The 23,773-nt window shown below is 45.2% G+C and overlaps 1 long non-coding RNA gene across 1 annotated transcript in view; it reads right to left on the bottom strand.

Moving 5' to 3' along the window:
* Positions 1-22,718, bottom strand: part of LOC129702358 (uncharacterized) — a 26,912-nt gene extending 4,194 nt beyond the window's left edge. Inside the window, exons 1-3 of the long non-coding RNA XR_008724369.1 lie at positions 21,890-22,718; positions 14,233-14,301; positions 10,984-11,042 (exon numbers count right to left, since the gene is read on the bottom strand). This is a non-coding gene — a long non-coding RNA (uncharacterized LOC129702358). The remainder of the gene's footprint in view (positions 1-10,983; positions 11,043-14,232; positions 14,302-21,889) is intronic.
* Positions 22,719-23,773: the final 1,055 nt, after the last annotated feature.

The following is a 23,773-nucleotide window of genomic DNA, read 5'->3' as shown; positions in this document are numbered from 1 at the left end:
TCGTGACTTACATAATTTTTTTTAAAGCTGCTTATGCTCCAAAATAATAGTTTATTTTAAATAAACAAAAGAACAATAAGGTCTTTGGGAAAGATTTAATAGGAACTGTAGAGGTCGTTTTTATACATAAAGAGTGATAGGTATTTGTATCCCCCCCTCCCCCTCCCCGAAAATTGTACTACTGTTACTGTATATATATATATATATTTTACTGTTCCATTATTCTGTGTTCGCATTACTTCTGGGTGAGATGCTAAATGCATTCCGTTGGCGGCGCGACTCACCCGTTGCAGCGGCCCCTACAGCCTGTCTGTCTTATTTATTTATTTTTTATTTTTTGTCTAGTTAAACGTAGTGTTTAGTGTTTTTTAATAGTGTTTTTAAATGTGTATATGTGGGGGGCGGGGGAGGGGGCTGGGGGGGGGAAACTGTTTAAAATCTCTTCCCTGTCTGGGACACCCGACCTTTTCCCTGTCGGGTCTCCGTTGTCGTTGGGGCCTAGCACCGTGGAGCGGCCTCCAGCCTGAACGACCCGGGGGCTCGGGAGACTGCGGAGCTGCGGAGCTGCGGACTACTCACCATCGTGGGGCTGGCCGGCCTCGGAGCATGGGGAGCGGTGGTGACTCGCTGCTGCGACTCGACTCCTGGGGTTCGGAGTCTCCAGCAATGCAGCCGCAGGTCCGGTGGCCTGGGACATCGGGAGCTCGCGGGTACAGATGGAGAGAGACCGCTTCCCGGAGCTCCCGCAATGTGACTTCTCCAGCCCGTGTCGCGGGGTTTGAACGACCCGGTCCGGGACCGTACATCACCTGGCGCGGCTTCATGGCCGTGGGACTCACCATCGCCCATGGGGGGCTCCAACCTTGACCGGGAGCGGGGCCGGGAGCGGGGCCGTAAATCGCCCCGCGCGGCCTAAAATGGCCGTGGGACTTATCACCACCCGCCTGGGGCTTGGACATCGGGAGAGAAATTGAGAGCAGGGGAGAGAAAAGACTTTGCCTTCCATCACAGTGCAGTGGGTTCACTGTGATGGATGTTTGTGTGAATTTAATTGTGTTTATGTCTGTAGGACATTGTCTTTGTTTATATGGCTGTGGAAACGAAATTTCGTTTGAGTCTCACTGGGGCTCAAATGACAATAAATTTGTATTGTATTGTATTGTATTGTCTCTGTACTTGTACACTGCACAATGACAATAAATCTGAATCTGAATCTGAATGAGCTGCCGGAGGAGGTCGTTGAGGCAGGTAATATCACAAGAATAAAAAATACATTTGGACAGGTACATGGATAGGGCATGTTTGGAGGGGTAACCGATCGCAGGCCGGTAGGACCAGTGTAGATGGGGCATATTGGTCACAGTAGGCAGATTCGGCCAAAGATCTTGTTTCCACACTGTCTGATTCTATGACTAAGTAATATTAATTTGATACTTAAAAATATTTTAATGGGGTAGAAATAAATGAAGGATAGTTTCTTTACAAATTCCTACAGTATTATCTAGTATTAGAAACATAGAAAATAGGTGCAGGAGTAGGCCATTCGGCCCTTCGAGCCTGCACCGACATTCAATATGATCATGGCTGATCATCCAACTCGGTATCCTGCCTTCTCTCCATACCCCCGATCCCTTTAGCCACAAGGGCCACATTTAACTCCCTCTTAAATACAGCCAATGAACTGGCCTCAACTACCTTCTGTGGCAGAGAATTCCACAGATTCACCACTCTGTGGGTGAAAAATGTCCCGAAACGTTGCCTATTTCCTTCGCTCCATAGATGCTGCCGCACCCGCTAAGTTTCTCCAGCATTTTTGCCTACCTTTGACTTTCTTAAACGCTGGGATAGCCCCAGCCTCAACTACCTCCTCTGGCAGCTCGTTCCACACACCCGGTACTAGGCAGGTACTATAATAACAAAGGTTGTAACTGAACGGATTGCAAATGTTTATTAAAAAAAAGAATGTGATTCCATTATGGATGATCTAGAAGGACATATTGTTGCTGTTTGCAAACATCGGAAGTGCATGAATCTAATAGAACAATAATATTGAGTGCATTGTCTGTAGCTAGAAGTATCATGGTGATGCTGAATGGTGCCTCAAAAATGTGCACACAAGCCACCAAACAAAGTTTACTTACCAAAGGTAGGTAGGAATCAAAATAGTTGGGAGGGCTTAAACATCCATGGTGACTCAGGAACAGTCTACCACAATATAAACTATCTACCACAAAATAACTAAATGGAGATGATCTGGGAGGAGATAGTCAGTGACATATCCAGACTGATTCCTGGGATGTCAGGACTGTCTTATGAAGAAAGACTGGATAGACTTGGTTTATACTCTCTAGAATTTAGGAGATTGAGAGGGGATCTTATAGAAACTTACAAAATTCTTAAGGGGTTGGACAGGCTAGATGCAGGAAGATTGTTCCCGATGTTGGAGAAGTCCAGGACAAGGGGTCACAGCTTAAGGATAAGGGGGAAATCCTTTAAAACCGAGATGAGGAGAACTTTTTTCACACAGAGAGTGGTGAATCTCTGGAACTCTCTGCCACAGAAGGTAGTTGAGGCCAGTTCATTGGCTATATTTAAGAGGGAGTTAGATGTGGCCCTTGTGGCCAAGGGGATCAGTGGGTATGGAGAGAAGGCAGGTACGGGATACTGAGTTGGATGATCAGCCATGATCATATTGAATGGCGGTGCAGGCTCGAAGGGCCGAATGGCCTACTCCTGCACCTAATTTCTATGTTTCTATGTTTCTATGACATAGTAGATTGGGAAGAGGTAAGTCAGAGGCAAGAATACCCAAAGAGCAGTGGTCAAATTCCCTCCTTGCTAATATCACAGGACAAAGATAGATGGAATATTTGTCCCTTGATATTCAGGAATATGTAGCAGTCAATGCGTGCGCAACAAGTTCTCACAGGCTGTCACTTTAAATTGTTTTTGAAGAACCCATCATCCAGTTTGAGATGTAGGAGAAGACTTCAGTGAATGTAGAATGTTTGAGTATAGAAGTTGGGATGTAATGTTAAAATTGTACAAGGCATTGGTGAGACCAATTCTGGAGTATGGTGTACAATTTTGGTCGCCTAATTATAGGAAGGATGTCAACAAAATAGAACGAGTACAGAGGAGATTTACTAGAATGTTGCCTGGGTTTCAGCAACTAAGTTACAGAGAAAGGTTTGTTACAGAGAAAGGTTGAACAAGTTAGGGCTTTATTCTTTGGAGCGCAGAATGTTAAGGGGGGACTTGATAAAGGTCTTTAAAATGATGAGAGGGATTGACAGAGTTGATGTGGATAAGCTTTTCCCACTGAGCGTAGGGAAGATTCAAACAAGGGGACATGACTTGAGAATTAAGGGACAGAGGTTTAGGGGTAACATGAGGGGGAACTTCTTTACTCAGAGAGTGGTGGCTGTGTGGAATGAACTTCCAGTGAAGGTGGTGGAGGCAGGTTCGTTTTTATCATTTGAAAATAAAATGGATAGTTATATGGATGGGAAAGGAATGGACGGTTATGGTCTGGAGCGCAGGTATATGGGACTAGGGGAGAATACGTGTTCGGCACGGACTAGAAGGGTCGAGATGGCCTGTTTTCCGTGCTGTAATTGTTATATGGTTATATGGTTATAATGTCTAGGAGAGTATAGAAGTATGAAAACGCACACCACCAGATTCAGGGATAGTTTCTTCCCAGCTGTTATCAGGCAACTGAATCATCCTACCACAACCAGAGAGCAGTGCTGAACTACTATCTACCTCTTTGATGGCCCTCGGACTATCCTGGATCGGACTTTGCTGGCTTTACCTTGCACTAAATGTTATTCCGTTACCTTGTATCTGTACACTGTAAATGGGTCAAATGTAATCGCGTATTGTCTTTCTGCTGACTGGTTAGCACGCAACAAAATCTTTTCACTGTACCTCGGTTCCCGCGACAATAAACTAAACTGATAAGCTGATGTGTACAACCAAATCTCACGAGGTCATGCATTTTTAACTGGCAGTTACCTTACAAAAGGCAAATTACATCTACTGTGGCTCAATGAGCACTAAGGGGTAATGCCATTTAATAGTCAGCTTCATACTTCTGATCAGTTGAGCAGAAACTGCATTTGAAAATTTATTGTTGGATTAACATTGTATGTAAGCAAATAATACATTTTGATTTTCCCCCAAAGAAAATTAATGAATTCAAAATATAGGACAGCAAATGCACTGCTCACACAAATAATCGCAATCCACACCAAAATATTAACTCTAATTAGGCTCCAGAATAATCCTGTACACAGATGCACGTGGATTCCAACTATTAAAAATAATGAGCTTTGAGATCATTGGGAATCATCTTTGACATGCACTGAAATTGGCAAGATTTATTATCAACCACTTCAGGGAAAGTCTATGGTGAATGAACACTGGTTAACCATTTGGTCAACACAGGATGCCTCTAGATTGGTACAACCAGCTAACTATGAATTGAAATTCATTTGGAGAAGATGGCTGAGCGTGAACTTCAATTAGCATAGCCAATAGACAATAGACAACAGGTGCAGGAGTAGGTCATTCGGCCCTTCGAGCCAACACCGCCATTCACTATGATCATGGCTGATCATCCAATCATAGAAACATAGCCTTTCGGCCCTTCGAGCCTGCACCGCCATTCAACATGATCATGGCTGATCATCCAACTCAGTATCCCGTACCTGCCTTCTCTCCATACCCCCTGATCCCCTTAGCCACAAGGGCCACATCTAACTCCCTCTTAAATATAGCCAATGAATTGGCCTCAACTACCTTCTGCAGCAGAGAATTCCAGAGATTCACCACTCTCTGTGTGAAAAATGTTTTCCTCATCTCGGTCCTAAAAGATTTCCCCCTTATCCTTAAACTGTGACCCCTTGTTCTGGACTTCCCCAACATCGGGAACAATCTTTCTGCATCTAGCCTGTCCAACCCCTTAAGAATTTTGTAAGTTTCTATAAGATCCCCCCTCAATCTTCTAAATGCTAGCGAGTACAAACCGAGTCTATCCAGTCTTTCTTCATATGAAAGTCCTGACATCCCAGGAATCAGTCTGGTGAACCTTCTCTGTACTCCCTCTATGGCAAGAATGTCTTTCCTCAGATTAGGAGACCAAAACTGTACGCAATACTCCAGGTGTGGTCTCACCAAGACCCTGTACAACTGCAGTAGAACCTCTCTGCTCCTAAACTCAAATCCTTTTGCTATGAATGCTAACATACCATTCGCCTTCTTCACTGCCTGCTGCACCTGCATGCCTACTCAGTACCTTGTTCCTGCCTTCTCCCAATATCTTTAAGAGCTCTCTCTAACTCTCTCTTGAAAGCATCCAGAGAATTGGCCTCCACTGCCTTCCGAGGCAGAGAATTCCATAGATTCACAACTCTCTGGGTGAAAAGGTTTTTCCTCATCTCCGTTCTAAATGGCCTTGCTTGGATCAAGATGTACAAATAGTTCATTGATTTCCATTGAATTATTTTGGGGATTAACATTTGGATAGACAGTTTGGTTGAACATAGACAAGCCTTGAGTTTCTTTGCTCAATCTCAGATTGAAAGTACAGCTGTGGTTGAATGACCTGCAACTGTTTGGTATACAGTGGGTTAGCAATGATGTGAACTATTTAACTGAGATTAAATTATTATAAAACATGAATGAGAAACACAATTGAGAGAATTTGTGATAATTTCAATGCGATCGCTGATTAAAACAAATATGTAGAAATTAATTGATCGAGTATTAACCTTAGAAAATAGGTGCAGGAGGAGGCCATTCAGCCCTTCGAAGGCCATTCAGCCCAGCACCACCATTCATTGTGATCATGGCTGATCGTCCCCAATCAATAACCCGTGCCTGCCTTCTCCCCATATCCCTTGATTCCACCAGCCCCTAGAGCCAAATCTAACTATCTCTTAAATCCATCCAGTGATTTGGCCTCCACTGCCCTCTGGGGCAGGGAATTCCATGAATTCACAACTCTCTGGGTGAAAAAGTTTTTTCTCACCTCAGTCTTAAATGGCTTCCCCTTTATTCTAAGACTGTGGCCCCTGGTTCTGGACTCGCCCAACATTGGGAACATTTTTCCTGCATCTAACTTGTCCAGTCCTTTTATAATTTTATAATTAACCTTGGGATGAATATGTAAAAAACATTTGGTTTAGACAAGTCAATGACTTTATTTACATTTATTTAAGTCTAGAGTGGTGCAGTTGGTAAAGTTGATACCACGCAGCACCAGAGACCCAGATTCGATTTGGTGCTATCTGTGTGGAGTTTGCATGTTCTCCCTGTGATCGCGTTGGTTTCCTATGGGTGCTCTGGTTTCCTCCCATATCTCAAAGGTGTGTGAGTTTGTGGGTTAATCGCCCTCCTGTAAACTTGCCCCTAATGAGTAGATGGTTGATGAGAACGCGGGATAACATGGAACTTGTGCAAACAAGTGATCAATGGCGGGAGTCAACTTGATGGGCCGATGGGCCTGTTTCCATGCTGCATCTCCAAAACGGACCTCTAACATAAAAACAAGGAAGACAAATGACTGAGTCTGTTTTCATCAGGGTAGGAGTGATGGGGTGATAGTTATGATTCTTTGTGAAGGAATGGAGCACACCAAATGGAATCTCAGATTTCAGATATTGGGATCCTGGGGAAATGGGCATGGGAAAAGTCATGAACTGGAATTAATATAGAACATTCTGAACTGACCAATGCAGGGAGTGGATGGAATGAGGCAGCACCTATTTGATGAAATTCATGTGCATTGGTGTCATTGTTTGCCACAAATATATTTTGTGCAAAGAAATCACAAATGACAGAGTGTGTGGGAACCTCGAGAGCACATTGGCAGGTACAGTAAAGGGGCTGTCCCACTGTGGGGACCTAATTAACGAGTTTAGAAGAGTTTGCGCTCGACTCAATCTCGCAGCATGGTCGACACGAGGTCCTAGGAGATCTTTGTAACTCTCCTTCATGCTCGAGAGTAGTCCCCACAAACTCGAGGTCTCAGTTTGGTCGAGGCGTTTTTTTTAGCATGCTGAAAAATACCCGCGAAGTAGGTCGTAGTAGGTCGGCATGTTATTCGTAGGTAATCGAGGGTAGTCAAAGGTAGACCAAGGTAGTCAAAGGTAGTCGGAGATAGTGTTAGTATAGTTGAAGGAGATCGAAGGAGGTCGTCTTCACTCTCCACTATTCGGTGTCCAATTTTCCCGAAGCTAGTTGAAGCTAGTCTTCAACATAGTTGAAGAAGTCGAAGGAAATCAAAGGAGGTCTTCTACATAGTCGAAGGAGGTCGTAGGAGGTCTTTGACTCTCCTAAACTCTTCTAAACTTGCAAATTAGGTCCCCACAGTGGGACAGGCCTTTAAGGGAGGCACAAATGCATTGTTCAAAAAGGAGCTGGATAGTATCTGAAAGGAAGGGTTTTGCAGGAATATGGGGAGAGTAGGAGACCAGAACAGGAGCAGAATCAGGCCATTCGGCCCACAAATCTGCTCTGCCATTCGGTCATGGCTGGTCTGTTTTTCCTTCTCATCTCCATTCTCCTGTCTGCTTCCCATAAACATTGACGCCATTACTAACCAAGAACCTATCAATATCCGCTTTACAAAATACCCAATCGTTTGGCCTCCACAGCCACCTTTGTCAATTCCACAGATTTGTTACCTCTGGCTAAAGAAATTGCTCCTCATCTCCGTTCTAAAGCTACGGCCTTATATTCTGAGGCTGCACCATCAGGTCATGGACACTCTCACTACTGGTAAAATGTTTCCACTCTGTTGAGGCCTTTCATTATTCGATAGTTTTCAATAAGATCCCCCCTCAACCTTCTCAACTGCAGCGGCTGAAGCCCTGGAGTCATCAAACACTTCTCATATGTTAACCCAATAATCCCCCCAGACATTCAAGGCTCCTCACACATTAACCCAAACATCTCCGGGATCATTTCTGTTAACCTCCTCTGGACCTCTTCCATGGCCAGCACATCCTGCCTCAGATATTGGGCCCCAAACTACTCACAATATTTCATAGGTGGCTTGACCAGATCCATATAAAGCCTCAGCGTTACATCTTTGCTTTTATATTCAAGTGTCGTAGAAATGAATTCTAACATTACATTTGGCTTCTTTACTACCAACTCAACCTGCAAATTAACCTTTGGGAATCCTCCCACATCCCCTTGCACCTCTAATTTCTGAATCCTCTACCCATTTAGAAAACAGTCTATGCCTTTATAGATAGATAGATAGCCTTTATTGTCATTCAGACCGAAGTCTGAACGAAATTTCAGCAGTCATACATATAATACAATAAAAACAACAAAAACAACAATAAACACATATTAACATCCACCACAGTGAGTCCACCCAACATCTCCTCACTGTGATGGAGGCAAATGTCTTAGTTCTGCAGTCTCTTCCCTCCTCTTCTCCCTCTGCGCTGAGGCGATCCCCCCCCCCCCCCCCCCCCGGGCAATGTTACAAATCAGTCCCACGGCTCAAACACCGCGGCCCGGGGTGGTCGAAGCTGCCATCACCAGTCCTGCAAACACAGCCGCTGGCCCACGGCCGAACTCCGGACTCAGGCCACCACCGCCAGAACACCGTCCCAGCCACCCTCACGTGAGTACCGTACCGTCTTCAGCCTCGGGCTGGGTTGCCCCGACATAGGCGTCGCTTCTTCCCCGGGCCGGGCTGCCCCGACTTGGGGTCGCTTCTCCCTCGGACCTGGCTGCCCCGACTTGGGCGCCGAACCTCCCCGAGCTCGGCTGCTCCGCCGCCACTCCATCAAAGGGCATGATCGATCCATTTGCTATGCTGTATTCCATTTGCCACTTCTTTGCCCATTTTCCCAACCTGTTCAGGTCCTACTCCAGACTCCCTGATTGTTCTATGCTACTAGCCTGCCACCTATCTTCGTATCATCCACAAACGTGGCCACTTGGTCACTGGTCGCCAACCAGAAAAGGCCCTTTTCATTCTGACTCTTTGCCTCGTGCCAGTCAGCCAATCTTCTATCCACGCCTCCAATACCATGGGGTCCTATCTGGATTTTCAATCTCATGTGCACCACCTTATCAAAGGCCTTCTGACAAATCCAAGTAAATAACATCCACTGACTTTCTTTGAGTAATAGGGTCTGAAGAAGGGTATCGACCAGGAACATCGCCAATTCCTTCTCTCCATAGATGCTGCCTCACCCGCTGAGTTACACCAGAATTTTGCATCTACCTTCGATTTACCAGCATCTGCTGTTCTTTTTTAAACATTTCGCCTGCTCAACCTGCAAAATCTCCTCAAGGTATGCCTACTTTGAAGAAGTTCTCCTCCTCTCTCCGATGGGAGTTTAGCAACATCCTCTCTCACTGCTCCCCCTCTGTGATTCATCCTTCCCTCCGACTCTATGACCAGTCTGAAGAAGGGTCTCAACCCGAAATTGCCATTTTCTTCCATCCATTGATGCTGCCTCACCCGCTGAGTTACTCCAGCAATTTGTGTCGACCTCCTTTGTCTATTCTGGTTTATAGTGCCTCAAAGAATTCCAACCAATGTGTCAGGCAAGATCTCCCTTTAACAAAACCATGCTGACTTTGGCTTATTTTTTCATGTGTTTCGAAGTAATCCAAAATCTCATCCTTAACAATGGACTCTAAAATTTTACCAACCACTGAAATCACATTAACTGGCCTATAATTTCCTTTCTTTTGCCTCGGTCCCTGGTTAAACAGTGGAGTTACATTTGTGATTTTCTAGTCTTCTGCAACCATTCCTAACTCAAATGATTATTGAAAGATCTCTACCAATGTCCAAAATCCCTACAACTACCTCTTTCAGAACCTTCATTAGGTTCAGGTGTCTTATCCACCTTCAGACCTTTCAGCTTCCCAAGCACCTTCTCCTTAGTAATAGTGACTGCACTCACTTCTGTCCCCTGATGCTTGTGGTATTATGCTGGTGTCTTCTTCCACTGATGCAAAAAATGTATTCACCATCACTATTTTTCCAACATCTTTTTCCAGCGGTCCAATTCTCATCTCCTGCCTCTCTTTTACTTTTTATATATCTGAAACATTTTAGTATCATCTTTTATATATCCTTTAGCTTCCTGCTAATCTATGCAATATTAATAGGCCATAATTTTTGCTTTAATGCGGTCTTTGACTTCCCTTGTCATCACGGTCGCCTCATTCTCTCCTTAGAACCTTTCTTCCTCTTTGGGATGAGAAGATCCTGCACTTTCTTAATTATTCCCAGAAACTCCTGCTATTGCTGCTCCACTGTTATTCCTGCTAGTCCCTTTCCAATCAACTTTAGCCAGCTCCTCCCTCTGTGATTTTCTGATATGCCTTTGTGATCAAGAATTTAAAGAGGAATTGTGGAAGAAAAGCACTTCAAAATTGCCGAGGCCTATTTTGCAAAACTCCATTCCTGATCACCTGGGAACTTGGCCTTTCCAATTGATGATGCATTAAAGCCTTGATGATAAAATTATAGAAAGAAGGGTTTCGAGATGATAAAATTATAGAAAGAAGGGTTTCGACCCAAAACGTCACCCAATCCCTCTCTCCAGAGATCCTGCCTGTCCTGCTGAGTTACTCCAGCTTTTTATGTTTATCTTCACATTAAACCTACATCCTACAAATGATACCTCGTTGGTGACATGGGCTCATGGCTGGAACACATTTAGTATTTCTGGGTCTGGACAGGAAGATAGCTAATACTACAGTCCCTAATCATAATCCAGGAACCTTTTGGTGTAGAATTTATGAATGGACATTAGGTCAAATGCCCACGTGTTAGGTTAACTTTTCAATACTCACTATTGAGGTTCACACAGGTGAACAGCACCTGTGCTACCTACATCCCAATTTACCCAAATAGGTTCAGGAAGAGGGAGAAAAATATAATGAAATAGCTTAGAAAAGGTGCCTTATTAAACAAAAGAATGAAAAGACCTTCTCAGATTTGTGCTTGGTTGTATGTTCCACAGGCACGCATTGATTCTGAAGAGCTGCTGTAAATAGAGAAGACACAGTTAAAAGGAAGGACAATGACTCAACATGGCATGTTCTTACAAAAGACAACGGGCAAATCCATTGCTTCACTACAGTGATATTATCTCAATGACTTATTGGCAAAAATAGTGGGCAAGATAACAAGGTTCTAGAATATGTGTATCCGTGCTTGAAGATCACAATATTTTTACAAAAGTAAAATAAGTTCACGAGCGATAGAGAGGGAGAATATACAAGCTTTTTCACAGGGTAGTGGAAACAAAAATGAGTGTCATGAAGTCATACAGCATGGAAACAGGCCTTTTAGCTCCACTCATAGATGTGACCAAGATCCTCCATCTAAGCTAGTCCTATTCGCCCGTGCTTAGCCAATATCCTACAAAACATTTCTGATCTATGTATCTGTCCAAGTGTCTTTTAACTGCTATTAAAGTACCTGTTGTAACTACCTCTTCGGGCAGCTCGTCCCATGTACCCACCACCCTCTGAGTGGAAAAGTTGCCCCTCAGGTTCCTATTAGATTCTTCGCCTCTCATCTACGAAATATATCCTCTGGTTTTTGATTCCCCCACCCTGGATTAAAGACTTAATGCATTCAAGACATCTATTCCCCTCATGATTTTATATACCCCTTTAATATCATCCCACATCCTCCTGTGCTCCAAGGAATAAAGTTCTAGATTAAACAAGGGCAGAAATCGCTATCAAAACATGGGGGGGGCGGGGACATAATTTCTTGGTGGCCACACACACACACACACACGTGAGACTTCGGCCGTGGGCCCTGTGGACGATAACATCGGCTGACCTAGTTGGTGGCTGACTCCGAACTCCAGCAACAGCAGCTTCGTCCGCCCTGGTTCATGGGGCTTCAGTCCGGCCTGTTCGCAGAGCCTTTCATCGCCTGGTACGGCTTAAAACCGGCCGTGGGATCTTCCATCGCCCGGCGGGGGCTTCAACATCGGGAACCTCGATCGTCTCGACGCAGCAATTTGACCGCGGGCAATGGAAGATTTCACGGCTGATTTTAAGCCGCGCCGGTCGATGAAAGGCCCCGCGAACAGGCCAATTCCAGCTCCGCTCTATGATCTTTGCTCCACCAGGACGGCTCCCTCCTCCAATCACCACGCTTCATCCTCAGTCCCACCCCCCTACTTCCGCCTCTGACACAGCTCCCTCCTCTAATCATCGCGCTGAATCATCATGTCCCCCCCCCCATTGCCTGCTGACCGATGTCTCTCTCGTCCAATCACCAGATCATCAGTCCCACCCCCAATGTTTTGTGGAAAGTGGAGATTTTTAATAGAACTTTCATAGAATATCAAAATCCGGATTACAAAACATGGGGGGGGGGGGGGGGGGATTGTCCCCCACCGCTCAAAACATGAGGGGTGTCCCCCCCCCCCCCCCCCCTCCGGGATTTCCGCCCATGTGATTAAGCAACCTTTCTCTCTAGCTAAGGCCTTTGTAACATCCTCGCAAATCTTCTCTGCACTCGTTCGAGCTCAATGACACCCTTCCCATAGCTGGGTGATCGAAGCTGAGGCCTCACCAACACCTTGTACAAATGTAGCTTAATGTCTCAACTGTTATGCTCCATTCCAACTCAATTCCCTGACCGTTGAAGATCAATGTACCAAATAATCTTCATTATCACTCTATCTCCCTGTGACGTCACAATCAGGGAACTGCATACTCCCAGATTCCTCTGCTCTACGCCTGCTGTAATGTTTGACAACCATCTTCACTGGTCTGATACCATCTACTTTAGTATCATCTGTGTGGAGTCTGCATTTCCTTCCTGTGACCACTTGGGTTTCCTCCGAGTGCTCCATTTTCCTCCCATGTCCCAAAAACGTGTAGGTTGATAGATTATTTGGCCTTCGAAAATTGCCCCTAATGTATAGGAGTGGACGCGGAAGTGGGATAAGTAGTGTGAATGGGGTGGTGATGGTTGACGTGGACTTGGTGGGACGATTACGTTGTTTCCATGCTGTATCTTTAAACAAAACTAAACTCAATTGACAAGCTTACTAATCACACCTTGTACATTCAACAAGGTTTAATGGGAGAGGGGAAAGATTTAAAAGGAACCCGAGGGGCAGGTTTTTCACACAGAGGGTGGTGAGTGTATTTAACAAACTGCTGCAAGATGTAGGTGATGCAGGCACAATTACAACATTTAAAATAAATGTGGACAGGAAATGGATAGACAAGGTTTCGAGGAACATGGGCCACACAGAGGAAAATGGGGCCAACATTTGGAAGTGCGCACAACATGCCGTAGCTTGAATAGGCATAGTGCAAGAAACGGACATTTCCACGCTGTTTCTTAGACACGTGAGGATATTCACTCCTGTAAGGATAATGACATTTGTGGATTTGTTCAACAAGAGACAAATATGTTTCCTAAGTGTTAGTTACTGGCGGATAAAATAAACGAAGGAGCTGATCATGGACTTTAGGAGGGCACATCATCCGAGGACGTACACTCCATTGAGGATAAATGGGGATCCTGTGGATAGGGTGAGCTATTTTAATTATCTGGGAGTCCACATCTCTGAGGATATGACATGGACATCACACGCCGCAGCACTCGTGAGTAAGGCAAGGCAGCGCCTTTACCACCTCAGGCAATTGAGGAAATTCAGAGTGTCTCCGAGGATCCTCCAGTGCTTCTACTCAGCGGCTGTGGAAAGCATCTTGTCCGGAAATATTACCATCTGGTTTGGGAATTGCTCTGCCAAGGACAAGAAGGCTCTGCAGAGAGTAGTGCGTTCAACCGAACGCACTATGGGAGCTTCACTCGCTCCCCTGCAGGAACTATACAACAGGAGGTGCAACTAAAATCATGGGAGACCCCTTCCACCCCTGCAACGGACTGTTCCTGCTGCTACGGTCAGGCAAACGCCTCCGTTGCACGCGGTGAGAACGGAGAGGTTGAGAAGGAGTTTCTTCACAGAGGCCATTCGGACTGCAAATCTCACCAGCGACTAACTTTACTGAACGTTTTTCCTTCCAATATTTAATATGTAAAAGAATATGTGTGTGTTTATGATTGTGTTTATTGTTTGTTTGGTTGTTTGTTTGTTTGTCTTTTTGCACAAAAGTCCACGAGCATTGCCACTTTCATTTCACTGCACATCTCGTATGTGTATGTGACGAATAAACTTGACTTGACTATATTACCTTGTAATTCTAAACTTGTATTGTCCTCAAGTGGAATAATCGATCTAAAAGAATTGTCTGGTAAATTTCCTGTAAAAAGACAGATAAAATTAATCTGATATTGCTATTTTATTTTTGCAGTTTTCTTCTATCTCATCTTTGAGATGCGTACTTGCAGTGCCATACAATACCACAGGTGTGAATTACACTTCCAGTACTTCATTAATCACATTTGTAGGCTTAGAAAATCCAATATCAGACTATTTCATTAGTCTGAAGAAGGGTTTTGGCCAGAAACATCGCCTATTTCCTTCGCTCCATAGATGCTGCTGCACCCGCTGAGTTTCTCCAGCAATATTGTGTACCTTCAATCTTCCAGCATCTGCAGTTCCTTCTTGAACAGACTATTTCATTGTTTGGGCAATTGAAGGAATACGCAGATGAAAGGGAGCCACTGGGTGATTTTAATGCTCCATACCACATGGCCACTCAAACCAATTACAGCACCGTTGTTCTGAGGCAAATTGTGGGAGATTTCTCATTTTTTTAATTAGTTTAGTTTACTTTAGCAATACAGTGCAGAAACAGGCTCTTTGGCCCACCAAGCCTGCACCAACCAGCGATCCCCGCAAACTAACACTACCCTACACACACTCAGGACAATTTTGCACATACACCAAGCCACTTAACCTACAAACCTATACGTCTTTGGAGTATGGAGGAAACCGAAGCTCTCAGAGAAAACCCATGTAGATCACAGGGAGAACGTACAAACTCCGTACAGACAGCACCCGTAAGTCAGAATTGATCCCGGGTCTCTGGCACTGTAAGGCAGTAGCTCTACCGCTGCGCCACAGGACAAGGGGTCACAGCTTAAGGATAAGGGGGAAATCCTTTAAAACCGAGATGAGGAGAACTTTTTTCACACAGAGAGTGGTGAATCTCTGGAACTCTCTGCCACAGAGGGTAGTTGAGGCCAGTTCATTGGCTATATTTAAGAGGGAGTTAGATGTGGCCCTTGTGGCCAAGGGGATCAGAGGGTATGGAGTGAAGGCAGGTACGGGATACTGAGTTGGATGATCAGCCATGATCATATTAAATGGCGGTGCAGGCTCGAAGGGCCGAATGGCCTACTCCTGCACCTAATTTCTATGTTTCTATGTTTCTATGCCACTGTGCCGCCCAAATTAATATGCAGGATGTGGCCATCTCACCTATGCTTGGATTTACTGTGCATTCCAAATAGCCCCAGTACTGAGCGGACCTTTCAGAAGGCAGTTGAAAGTAACCAGAAGTTACGGAAGGGCTATACTGGGAAAATGAGGACAGTATAGAGTATGGCCTCACCTTCTCCATCATGGTCTGGTTTGGCTCAGCCACCAAGCACGACACCTGGAGGCTGCAGCGAATCGTCTAATCAGCAGAGAAGGTTATTGGCTGCAACCTTCCCTCCATTGATGAACTGTACACTGCAAAGGCCAGGAAGCGAGTGGGCAAGATCATCTCTGACCCCTCGCACCCTGGCCACAAACTCTTTGAAGCACTTCCCTCTGGAAGGCGACTCTGGATTGTCAAAGCTGCCACAGCCAGACATAAAAACAGTTTTTATCCACGAGTGGTTGCTCTACTCAACAGCCAAAAATCTGTAACCTCCCCTTGATCTGGTATTTTGTTGGTTCACATGCTTGTTCAATGGTGTTTTATCATTAATGTTTTATTATTATTAATGTTTAGTGTTTTCTGAGTCATTTGTAACTGTCACTGTATGTCATGTTGTTACTTGTGGGTGGAGCACCAAGGCAAATTCCTTGTATGTGAATACTTGGCCAATAAACTTACTTATGTTGTTACATGATTATTATTAAAATAATCTGACAATCTGACGGTCACGATAACTGTGTGGCACGGTGACGCAGCGGTAGAGTTGCTGCCTTACAGCGTCAGAGACCTGGGTTCGATCCTGACTACGGGTGCTGTCGGTACAGAGTTTATACGTTCTCCCTGTGACTATGGGTTTTCTCCAGGTGCTCCGGTTTCCTCCCACACTAAAGATATACAGGTTTGTAGGTTCATTGGCTTTAGTAAAATTGTAAATTGTCCCTACTGTGCAGGATAGTGTTAGTGTGCGGTGATCTCTTGACCAGTAGGCCGAAGGGCCTGTTTCCGCGCTGTAACCTAAACAAAGTAAATATTTATATTGTTAACTGTCTGAATATAATTAACTGTCTGAATCTCTGTAGCCCAAATGGGATGTCTTCTCCATGGAGATGTGGAAAGTCAAAAGTAGAACATTAACAGGTACAGCATAGGAACAAGTCCCTCGACCTGCAATATCTGCTAAATTCAACTAACCTTATCTGCTGATCTACATCATGCATCTCTCTCTATTCCCAACATATCCATGTGCCTATCTAAAAGTGTAGGAAGGAACTGCAGATGTGGTTTAAACAAGAGGTCGGCAACCTACGGCCCCCGGGCCGAATGCAGCCCGTGACACGAAATCATCCGGCTGGAAGGCGTATTTTGCGCAGTCATTTATGCCAGTTGGAAGAGTGGGCTGAAAGATGGCAGATGGAGTTTAATGCTGATAAGTGTGAGGTGCTACATCTTGGCAGGACAAATCAGGACGTACATGGTAAATGGTAAGGAATTGAAGAATGTAGGGAAGAACAGAGGGATCTGGGAATAACTGTGCACAGTTCCCTGAAAGTGGAATCTCATGTAGATAGGGTGGTAAAGAAAGCTTTTGGTGTGCTGGCCTTTATAAATCAGAGCATTGAGTATAGAAGTTGGGATGTAATGTTAAAATTGTACAAGGCATTGGTGAGGCCAATTCTGGAGTATGGTGTACAATTTTGGTTGCCTAATTATAGGAAGGATGTCAACAAAATAGAGAGAGTACAGAGGAGATTTACTAGAATGTTGCCTGGGTTTCGGCAACTAAGTTACAGAGAAAGGTTGAACAAGTTAGGGCTTTATTCTTTGGAGCGCAGAAGGTTAAGGGGGGACTTGATAGAGGTTTTTAAAATGATGAGAGGGATAGAGAAAGTTGACGTGGAAAAGCTTTTCCCACTGAGAGTAGGGAAGATTCAAACAAGGGGACATGACTTGAGAATTAAGGGACTGAAGTTTAGGGGTAACATGAGGGGGAACTTCTTTACTCAGAGAATGGTGGCTGTGTGGAATGAGCTTCCAGTGAAGGTGGTGGAGGCAGGTTCGTTTTTATCATTTAAAAATAAATTGGATAGTTATATGGACGGGAAGGGAATGGAAGGTTATGGTCTGAGCGCAGGTATATGGGACTAGGGGAGAATATGTGTTCGGCACGGACTAGAAGGGTCGAGATGGCCTGTTTCCGTGCTGTAAATTGTTATATGGTTATATGGTTGTTATATCCGGCCCCTGGTCGTATATATGTTTTCCTGCACCTATGATCTGAAAGTGAAGTTGCATTTGCAGTGGCTGTGGTGCCTGCCACTCAGCGCACCTGGAACATTCTGCTACTCAGCGGGCCCGGAACATTCTGCTGCTCAGCGCGCCCAGAACATTCTGTAATTCAGCGGGCCTGGAACATTCTGCTGCTCAGCGGGGCCAGAACCAGCAGGCGTATTTTTTTTCCCCGCACCTACTTGGGTTGGTGGGCGCTGTTTTATTCTTTTTTTGTATCAGCAAAAGGCAGCAAAAGGCAGACCTAGAACAAGCGCAGACAGTGAGCGCACCAAAACCACTCTTAGCCTAAAGATCGGACCTTCATCACACTGAGCTATGTTAATTCCACTGTAGTGGATGCTTATGTTAAATTGTGTTAATGGTTGTGTTAAATTAAATTGTTGTTTCTGCACCTAGTATGGCTGTATGGTGTGTATTTATCTGCATCTTGGAGGCCGAAGGTTAGATTGTTAGCCAAATAAGACAGACTTGGCTATCCCTCAGTACAGCTGGCAGCTGATTTACATTCTCTGGTTGGGTGGCTAGGTCCAGTTTGCTGATGGAGACATTCTACCAGGACTCAGGCCCAGTCCACAGGGCGGGAAGACCGGGAGAATCTTGCCGCCGGGGCAACAGCGACAGTGGCCGTCCGCTGGAGTGGAGTTGGCCGAGCAATGCCACTCTCATAGCGACCAAAGATCCTGTAGCAAGCAAGATAGACCACTCCTTCCAAATGCAATGGGCTGACGTGTAGTACACAGCGGAGCGGAACATGGGCCTTTTTTTGCATCCATTTCAGTAACCCGACCCGACCCGACCCGACCCGCAGTGTAATCAACGTTGCGGGGGAACAGTTTGTGTTAATAAATTATAATTCTGAAAATGAGAAGATTTTTACCAAATAACTTTTATTTTTACGAGGATGTTTCTGTAACCAGCTTCCGTCTCCGCACTAGTATCTTTGCTCCGCTATGGGATCTTTGGTGCGGAGACGGAAGCTGGTTACGGAAATGGGGCCGAAAATTACCCATGAATCTGCCCATGACCGTACTATGTCTTTTTCGTCGAGTGATCTATCTTGCTTGCTATAGGATCTCTGGTAGCGACTACCCGCGGAATCAGGCACGCCCTCAACCCTGGAACTGTGTGAGATGGGAAGCGGCTGTAAAAGGACAGCACTGCTGCGGGGGGGGGGGGGGGGGGGGGGGGGGGGGGGGGGGTGGGGGGTGGGGGGGGAGGTGGGGGGGGGGGGGGGGGGGGGGGGGTGGGAGGGGGGGGGTGGGTGGCCCCGGTCACCATGGCCTGGGCTGCATAAAGTAGCAAACTTGGCTTGGTCGCCAAGGGTAAAGTTGCGGGGAGGGCAGGAGCGTTGAGAAGGAGGGGGTCGAAGGAGCCAGCCACGGTGTCCTTCGGCACAGGTGCAACCGGTGGAGATGCTGGTTGGCGGGTAGCTACTGGGCAAAAGGCTGGCTGCTCCATCCTGGATTCACTCTCTCTCCCCCCTCTCTCTCTCTCTCTCTCCCTCTCTCTCTCCCCGTTATGTGATCTCCCTGAACCAGGAAGTCCCCGTCCCTCAGACCTGAACCGCACAGTGCATTGTATAAATGAATATATAAATATGTCAAGGTTTATTCAATAAACTTTATTTGATACTGCCCTCCAACTGCTCAAAGACATGGGATCTGGCCTCTATGCACAACAAGGTTGCCGACCCCCTGGTTTAAACCACAGATAGACACAAAAAGTCAGACTGGCTCCAAAGTCATCTTATTGAGTCTCATTATCTTTAACTCATTCTCACCTAGCCCACAGCTAACAATGGCCTGTTTCCTTTATCATCATTACTTTTTTGCATATTTCATTCATTTGTTGTATATATCTCTATATCACCGTCTATATTTCTTGTTCCCTTTTCCCTTGTCTCTCAGTGTGAAGAAGGGTCTCGACCCGAAAGCTCACCCATTCCTTCTATCCAGAGAAGCTGTCTGACCCGCTTAGTTACTCCAGAATTTTGTGTTTATCTTTGGTGTAAACCAGCATCTGCAGTTCCTTCCTAGACATCACTTCACTTCATGAGCCTTTGCTAATCTGCTCAATCCCTGCTCAATTCTTGTCACGATGCTCTGTTATTGCATCCTTATAACTTTATCTGTGTAGCTTTTTGTGTCTATCCTCAGTCTATCTATAAGCCTCCTCAATGCTACTATTGTAGCCACCGCCTCCCTTGGCCGTGTGTTCCAGGCACCCACCATGCTCAGTATAAAAAAAACTTGTCCCGCACATCTTCTTTAAACTTCCCCCCTTTTCATCTTGAAGCTATGTCCTCTAATTTTTGACGTTTCCACCCTGAGGAAAGGCTTCTGGCTGTCTACCTTATCTATGCCTCTCATCATTTTATGTTCTTCTGTCCAATTTCCCTCCTCATCCTCTGACACTCCAAAGAAAATTGTTAGCAAAGTCCACCAAGTTAAACAATTCACACCCCACCACTGTGTATGGAAATAGTTTAAAGGCCTGTCCCACTTGGGCGTTATTTGCGCGCCATTTAGGACGCATGACGCGACATCATTTACGCATCACATGCGCGTCATGTGTGCATTACGCGCGCATGGCACGTGGTGAGACGTGGTGGCGTAGGCAGAGGCACGCGGTCGCGCGTGGAGCCCCAGGATTTTGCGATTCACAAAATCTTTGCACGCCAGCTGCGTGACACGCAAATGGCGCCCAAGCGGGACAGGCCCTTTAGTCTTCCTTCTGCTACTATTGGAAGGTGATTTTCTCGCTTTGGTGCCAACATGCCTGAAAGGTATATTCACGCTGGGTTCCCATTTCTAATTGTTATAACATGTCTGGCATATTCCCACCTGTTTGAGGTGGTGAAAAGAGACCTCCACAATCCTTCCACCTCTGACAACAATTTAATTTGGCCACTTGACATTTGCTTTTCGCTAACTTCAGCATGTAAGGATCATGCTTGGAGAAACATTTCCAGTTTTTCACCAAATGGCCTTCAATGGAACACCTCAATCAGGTCGCTTCTAAGGATAACCAATGAGGAGCGGCTGGATTTTGAGGATTACAATATATATTTGGAATATGCTCCACTGGTACAGTATCTACAATTAAAGTTGTTATATTCTCACAATTGAAACTAGGTTGTGACATGCAAATTAATGATGTAGTTAAGTAATGGGATCTAGATGCAGACCACATACCCAACTTAGAGAGATGTTGAAAGAGGATGTTGATTTCCAGTGGACTACCTCCCATGAACAAGATTTCAACAAACTCAAACAAATGATATCCAGTGAGAATCGGCCAAGGCCATGGCACACCTTAGGTCATAGAGTCATAGAATGATACAGCTTGGAAACAGGCCCTTTGCCCAATTTACCCTCACCGGCCACCATGTTCCAGCTAAACTAGTCCCTCCTGCCCGAGTTTGGTCCATATCCCTCCAAACCTGTCCTATCCATGAACCTGTCTAACTATTTCTTAAATGTTGGGATAGTCCCTGCTTCAACTACCTCCTCCGGCAGCTTGTCCTCCGGTATGGATTTGTTCACCTACAACCAAGAATAAAAGAGTAAAACCAAGTTAGGATAACGTGAGGGTTATCGGGTGGCATGGTGGCGTAGCAGTAGAGCCACTGCCTTACAGCGCCAGAGACCCGGGTTCAATCCTGACCACGGGTGCTTGTCTGTACGGAGTTTGTACGTTCTCCCCGTGACCTGCATGGGTTTGCTCCGAGATCTTCGGTTTCCTCCCACACTCCAAAGACATCCAGGTGTGTAGGTTAATTGGCTTGGTCTAAATGGAAATTGTCCCTAGTGTGTGTAGGATAGCGTTAGTGCGCGGGGATCGCTGGTCAGTGTTAACTCGGTGGGTCGAAGGGCCTGTTTCCGTGCTGTAAATCTAAACTAAACTAAACTAAAATCAGTGAAATGAAGGCACCAACTGACAAGAAAGAATTGTGAAGCTTTCTAGGACTAATACTATACATGGGCTCCAATCTGCATGTCACAACCCAATTTCAATTGTAACACTATAACAAAAGTAACATTGATCAGGTAAAAAAAGTGAAGGAGAAATTTGGCTTGGCAAATCAGTATGAAGATGAGAGTGGCCATGTGGCTCCATTCCTGTGCATTCAAACTCATCAAGTCAATGGAGGTGAATGTTGGGCAGCAATAGCATTGAACATTGTCGTCTCAAAATAAGAAGAGCAATGAGATGTTGGCATCCTTACGTTCAATTTTGCACGCATGGTAGATTCCTCGATGTTCAAATAGATTTTCGACATTTTCACCCACATCTTTGATTCGGAACAGAAACTTCAGATTCAGCTGGTCATCGTACAAGTCGACAGTGTCTGCAAGGAATCGAGAATGATATTATGGAAATGGTTAAAATGAGTTCAATATCTCTCCCTCTCTTTTTAGTTCCGTTTATTATTGCTCGGTTATTACTGAGATGCACCCCGAGTAGAAAGCTTTGTTTTGCAAACTATCCAGTCGAATCATACCCTGCGTGCACAAGTACAAGAGCGGAATGTGTAGGAAGGAACTGCAGATACTGGTTTACACCGAAGATAGACACAAAATGCTGCGGTAACTCAGCAAGACAAGCAGCATCTCTAGAGAGAAGGGATGGGTGACGTTTCGGTCCGAGACTCTTCTTCTGAAGAACTACACACAATACTCCAAATTCAGCCTAACCAATGTTTAAAAACTACATCAGGACTTCCTGAAGGGCCTGTCCCACTTAGGCTATTTTCAGGCGACTTCCGTCGTAGCAGGTTGTCGAAACCCCCCCCCTTCTACTTAAAATTTGAAATAGCATCATTACATTAACAAAAAACAATGAAGTCAACACCGGCGCCAACCTACGTTAACCTGGCGAAACATATAACAGTACCTACGTCAGGAGAAGACAAACTACGCTCATTGATGTCAAAGCCACTGTCGCCAACTGACTCTGAAATTTTTTTACCATGTTGAAAGTCCAGCGGCGACCAGAAAGACGTTACAACTCTGGGCAACTGAGGAGACTACTCACGACCATACAGGCGACACCCCGGCTACCACATAGCCACAGTCTAGTCGCCTAAAAAATCACCTAAGTGGGACAGGCCCTTTACTCTTACACCCATTGCTTTGCCCATCGAAGACAAGCATATCATTCCCTTCTTTATCATTCTATCTACTTGTGTTCTGTTTTCAGGGAGCTACGGACTTGGGGCCAAAGTTCTTCCTCTACATCAATGCTGTTCAACATCCTGCCATTAACTGTATATTTTCCCCTAACAAGTGCAACAACTCACACTTGCCAAGATTAAACTTCATCTTCCATATCTCCACCCGCACCTGTAACTGATCTATGCCTCACAGATTTCATTCTTCAGGAGGCATTTCTATTTCATTTCCCACTGGCTAACAAACCTGTTTTCTTGCCATAGATTTAGTTTAGTTTAGTTTAGTTTAGAGATACAGCGCGGAAACAGGCCCTAATGCCCTGAGTCTGCACCAGCCAGCGACCCCCACACACTAACACTATCCTAAACACACTCGGGACAATTTACATTTATACCAAGCCAATTAACCTACAAACCTGTACCTCTTTGGAGTGTGGGAGGAAACCGAAGATCTGGGAGAAAACCCATGCGGGGAGAACGTACAAACTCCGTACAAATAAGCACTCGTAGTCAGGATCGAACCCAGGTCTCTGGCACTGTGAGCGCTGTAAGGCAGCAATTCTACCGCTGTGCCACTGTGCAGCTCTGTGTGGAAATGTGGAGCATGCTCTTGCAACAGATACTGATTAACTTCCTGCAATTACCTCCAGAAAAGTCTCAACGGTTTAATTAATTTTACCCTGTACCTGGATCCTGGATATGCAGCTTTTCTTCCAAGTATACCATAAAATTTTTGAGAGGGCAGTTGGGGTTAACAAGAAAATGCTCACCATCTAAAATCAGAAATATAAAAACGCACCATCAATGGATGAATATACATTTATATTTTACCAAAGGGAGCTTTCATAATTTAAAACTGAAATGCAAACTCCCTGTTCCAACTCAATGGAATAATTAGCCAGCAAAAAGCTTTCATGCCACTTCTGGTGTGAAGTCTAG

Source organism: Leucoraja erinacea, chromosome 12, assembly GCF_028641065.1.
Source record: "Leucoraja erinacea ecotype New England chromosome 12, Leri_hhj_1, whole genome shotgun sequence".
Classification (NCBI taxonomy): domain Eukaryota; kingdom Metazoa; phylum Chordata; class Chondrichthyes; order Rajiformes; family Rajidae; genus Leucoraja; species Leucoraja erinaceus.
The sequence above is the reverse complement of the archived record's forward strand: the minus strand, read 5'-3'. Positions and strand labels throughout refer to the sequence as shown.